Consider the following 5,459-nt stretch of genomic DNA (forward strand, 5'->3'; position numbering starts at 1 on the left):
AGCGAAAACCACCAAAAAAAAAAAAAAAATCATGCCAGGTGCATGTGCGTGCCCCAAATCCCGAGAATGGAGAAGAGATTGCAGCATGACTATCCTTCCAAGGGGTGATTTCTCTCTCTCTCTCTCTCTCTCTCTCTCTCTCTCCTCTCTGGCAAGTTCGTAAACTATGGCAAATACCTTTTTTAAATAAAAAAAATACTGTGTGTTTGTGCTTGCATGCTCAGAAATCCTAAGGGAAGGGATTATGGTGTGACTGTGCCATGGGGGTGCTTTCTCACTTCCTCTCTCTTTCTGAAGAGCACATGTGCCCTGTAGCAAATTTATTTTATTTTATTTTATTTTATGTTTTTTGATAAATCCGAAAGTTCATTGTTTATGATGGGAGAAGATAGACATCCTTGTAATTGGGAAAAGGGAAAAAATAAGCAATCTGTATTTCCTATCAGAACTTCAAGACTTTTGCCTCATCATTCCAAGCAGCAAATGTAAAAACACACAAACAAGAAACATAGGCATCCTTCCCCAGGACCCCTAAATCTGGTGCCAACCCAGTCAAGGAAGGTTCTGTGGACAGATTTCAGCAGCTGTGAGCTCCTGCCTGGTAACTGTGGCTTTAACTTGGGGGTGGGCTACTCTGAAAGCTCCTTGTGCTTTAAGGCCCCTCCCCCCTCTCTGCAGCCCCTTCCCAGTTTCCCTTTGATCTTTGGCCCTCATGCCCTGCAGTGGACAGACAGGAACAATGTGGCCTGAGCCCTGGGGGGAGGGGAAGACATGTGTGGCAGTCCCTAAGCCCGGAGTTCCTACTCTAGTATAGAAACTACGCACTCCCCAAGGGCCACAGAGCGATGTGGGGAGGGCTGGGGAGAAGATCAGAGCAGCCAGACTCCCATGGGGTGCGCACAGGTCCCCCACAGGGCATGCAAGGAGGTAGGAAAATGGAAAAGGTAACCTTGGGAAGTTTCTGGGGATTGCAAAGGCCGGCTGGACTTGATCAAAGTATTCAATAAATCCGACTGCAGCTTGGCCAGCCTGTCCACACCTATGGAGAAGTGCCCCTGGTGTGCAGAGTCTGTGCAGCTTCTGGGGGTGGGGGTGGGGCCTCAGGAGGTAGCAGACACCCCCCCACCTGGTTCCACAGTTAGGAATTTCCAGGACATGAGAGGCCAGGGAGAACACAACAGCAGGGAAGCAAGAGGGCCCACCTGGCCCGAAGCACAGACAGGTGTAGAGAGTGTGGATTAGGGGTGCTAGGGAGTCAGAGAAGTCATGGAATCGGTGGAGTGAGACGCAGGGCAGGGTGTGGGGTGGCACTGTTGCCACAGATCCGAGGGCCTTGCTTTCTTCCCAGTCCTCCTGAGTTGAGGTCCCAGGAATGAAAACTAGAACAGCAAAACAAAAAAAAAAAAAGGGGTCTGCTGGTGCTGGCCCTTCCAGCCCCAGCAGTGACTCAGTGCTCCCCTCACTCCCCCACGGCCACCACAGACATTCCAAACCCAGCACCGCAGCCAGACTAGGGTGACTCAGAGGGCTGGCTGCAGCTTCCCTGCCGTGGACTCTGCTTTTGAAGTTTACTTGGTCTTCAACTAACTGGCTGACTCAGAAAGCCGACTTTGCTCCCCATCCCTCTTACAGCAAGCGACAGATGGATCCCTCTCCTGTAGGAGAGAAGGAGGTGGCATGATGCTGACCAGCTTTGCTGAGTCATCTGGTCTACCCTGATTCCTCGAAGGATGACCTCCAGCTTTCGTCCCCAGTCACATCACAAACAGCAGCCATGGGGCAAACATTGCCCACATCATCCCCCATCACCATTTAGGTCAAGAGAGAAACTTTTCAGAGGGTCTTCCAGAAAAAATACACCTAGGGGCTGGGCAGTGGCATACTGTGGCTTTGATAAACGTGATGCTCTGTGAGGCTGCCCCACGTGGGATGGCTTTCAAGTTTGTGTCTGGGGACCTTCCTGAGTACGCCAGGTGTACCAGGCTGGCTGAGGGTGGGCATGGATTGCAGTGTCAGGACTGTGTTTGGGGGTGCTGTCTCTCTGTTTTTCTATGTCTATTTCTCTCTGTCTCTTGTTCATAGATGAAATAAATAAACTTAAAAAAGAAAAAGAAGGAATACACGGTCTATAGCCATCTGCTATAAGCAATCAGTTTGGAAGTTACCTTTCAGTTCTAACTTCAATCCCTCTTGCTGTTTTACTGTTTTCATTTTTTTTGGAGAGGTTTTTTTCTTTTGCTATAGGGCGCTTGCGCTGGACAGAAAGACAGAGACAGAGAGACAGAAAGCGAGAAATCACCCCCCAGGGGGATGGCCACGCTGCAATCCCTTCTCCTCCATTCTCCTCTTGGGATCTTGGGCACGCATGCACACACACCCGGCGTGAGTTTAAGTCACCAGGTCCAGGACTCGAACCGCAGTCGGCTAAATGGGAGTCCAGCAACATAGCCATTATGCTAACTGCTGTTCCCCCTCTTGCTGTTTTCAAGGGCTTTTATTTGTCAGGAAAACAGCTCTAGCCATTAGTAGTTGCTGCCTAAGCCATGGGAGGAGGCCTGCAGCAGAAATGGGTTAGAACTGGGAGAAAATGGCCGCAAGGTTCTCACTTCCAGGGTGTTTTAGAACAACCTGATTCATTTTTTAATTTTAATCATTTAAATTTTTTCCCAGAGGGTATGTGCACTTGCCAGAGCGAGGCAGAGAGAAAGAGAAGAAAGCACCCCACCAGGGTCCTGCTAAAATCCCTTGTCTTCTGTTTCTCCACCCTATCAGATTACGGACATGCACCCACATACACCCACGTTTCCCAGTAGGACTCAAACAGCTCGGTTAGTCATATGAGATCGGCTCCCTTACCACCAGGCCTCAGGCTGGCTCTGAACAATTTGCTCTTGCTGCTTCAGTTTGCCTTTCTGTAAAATAGGGAAATGTAATAGTCCCACCCAGAAGATTGATTTGGGAAACATTTATTATGTGGGCTGGCTGGTGTGTGGAGATTGAGACGCTGGACTCACACATGGTTCACCATGGTTTAAGTCCCGGACCTGGCGGCTTGCTTTTTCACTTTTCCTTTCTCTCTCTCTCTGGTTAAACTGAAAAATGATAATAATAAATAAAATTAAATAAATAATTATTTTTAAAAAGAGGGTGCATTATATTACATTCTTCTTGATACATCAGTTACCATTTTTTAGAGAATTGCTTATTTAATTTTATTTATTGTTACTCTTTTTTTTGTTTGGAGAGGTTTTTGCTATAGGGCGCGTGCGCTCGCCAGACAGACAGAGAGAGACAGAAAGTGAGAAATCACCCCCCAGGGGGGATGGCCACGCTGCAATCCCTTCTCCTCCATTCTCCTCTCGGGATCTTGGGCACGCATGCACACGCGCCCGGCATGAGTTTTAAGTTTTAACTGCAGTTTGTGTCCCGGGTCCGGGACACAAACTGCAGTTGACTACATGGGAGTCCAGCGACATAACCATTACACCAACTGCTGGCTCCAATCTTTTTTTTTTTTTTATTAAATAATTATCTTATTGGGTCCAGCAGGTGGACTGGTGGTTAGGATGCTGGATTCCCATGAGGCTGACCACAGTTTGAGCCTGTACCTGGTGGCTTGATTTCTCACTTTCCTTCTCTATCTCTCTCTAATGACTATAGCAAGGTAAAAATTAAATTAATTAATTAATTTTAAAAAGAATTATTTTATTTAACTTCATTTGTTTATTTAATAAAATAAAATATTTTGCTATAGAATGTGTGTGCTTCTCAGAAAGAGACAGAGAGAAAGTGAGAAATCATCCTCTGGGAGGGATGACCACTCCATAATCCCTTCTCCACTCTCTTCTTGGGATTTTGGGCATGCAAGCACACGCAGCCAGCGCTGGGACTTCAATAGCAACGCTGGCTATGTGGTATCTGGATCCTTCACTTCTATGACACCTGCTGGCCTGACTTAATGGTTTTTTTTGACTTTATGATAGTGCAAAAGTGATAACGCGTCCAGTAGAAACTGTGCTTTGGGTACTCATACTACCATTCTGTTTTTCACTTTCAGTACAATCTCCACTAAGTTACAGGAGCTATTCAATACTTTACCACTATTAGTATTGTTATTTAGATTTTTTTTCTATAGAGTACTTGTTCTCATGAGGGAGAGACAGAGGTTGAGGGAAAAGGAGAAAGCACTCCCGGTGAGGTGTGATCATGCTACGATCCTTTTTCCTCCATTTTCCTACTGTTGGGATTTTGAGCAAGTGCGAAAAAACACAGTGTATTTCTCAAGCTGCCAGGTCCAGGATTTGAACTATAATGTCGGCCATTTGGGATCTGTCTCCCTTAACTGTTAGACCACAGTGCCAGCTTTAATGATAATCTTGATCACCCAGTCAAGGTTTTGTTTGATTTCCCCATTATCTAGTTACTATTTTTCTCTCTATAATGAATACGTGGTTTATAGAGAGACGCAGTAAGCCTTCGTTAAACTTCCCGACTAGATTTAACAACCATCTTTGATGCTTTACTGGGGTGCTGGACAAGGTTCATTTTCCAACTCACTAGTTTCTCCCTGGCATTGGGATTTTTTTTTTTTTTAAGAGAGGTTTTTGCTATAGGGTGGAGAGACAGAGAGAGAGGAGAGGGAAAGTGAGAAATCACCCCTCAGAAAAGATGGCCATGAAACAGCCCCTTCTCCTTCATTCTCCTCTTGAGATTATGGCCAGTGCCCTGTGTAGTTTTCTTTAATTTTCTTTTATATTAAATATGGAATGCTTCACAAATGTGCATGTCATCCTTGCACAGGGGCCATGCTAATCTTCTCCATATCATTCCAATTTTAGAATATGTACTGCCAATGCAGCCCATCCCTGTGTGGTTTCAAGCTGCCAGTTCCGGAACTCAGAAGCGGTCAGCTGTGTGGGATCCGGCCACCTAACTACCAAGCCACGTGGCTGGGCCCTGGACAAGTCTTTATTTAAACATATGCTTGGGTCTTGCAGGTGGTGTGGTGGTTAAGGGCACTGGACTTCCACATGGCCGACTGCAGTTTGAGTCCTAGACCTGGTGGCTTGCTTTCTCACTTTCCTTCTCTCTCTCTTGCTCTGTCCCTCTCTGGTCAAATTAAAATAAGTAAATAAAGTCAAATAAAATAATTTTTAAAAACATAAGATTATTTATTGAAAAAATAAACATATGCTTAAGTGTTTCTTTGGTAAGTATCTAGTACTGGGATTTGTTTAGCTTTTTAGGAAATTGCTAAACTGTTTTCTGAAATCGTTGTAACATTTTATACTGTGAGAATTCTAGTTTCTCCAGAGTTTCATGAACACTGGTTATGATCAATCTTACATGTTTTAGATATCCCTTTTTTTTTACTTTTTAAAATAATTTCTTCACTTTATTTATTATTAATATTTTAATTTGACTGGAGAGAGAGAGAAAGAGAGACAGAGAGACAGAGA

General features: G+C 45.0%; 1 non-coding gene across 1 annotated transcript; it reads right to left on the minus strand.

The window, feature by feature from the left end:
* Positions 1-4,755: 4,755 nt before the first annotated feature.
* On the minus strand, positions 4,756-4,861 carry LOC114005649 (U6 spliceosomal RNA). The gene has a single exon (XR_003547483.1). It is a non-coding gene; the product is annotated as a U6 spliceosomal RNA (small nuclear RNA).
* Between the last annotated feature and the right edge of the window lie 598 nt (positions 4,862-5,459).

Source organism: Tupaia chinensis, unplaced genomic scaffold, assembly GCF_000334495.1.
Source record: "Tupaia chinensis unplaced genomic scaffold, TupChi_1.0 Scaffold144171_2, whole genome shotgun sequence".
Taxonomy (NCBI): domain Eukaryota; kingdom Metazoa; phylum Chordata; class Mammalia; order Scandentia; family Tupaiidae; genus Tupaia; species Tupaia belangeri.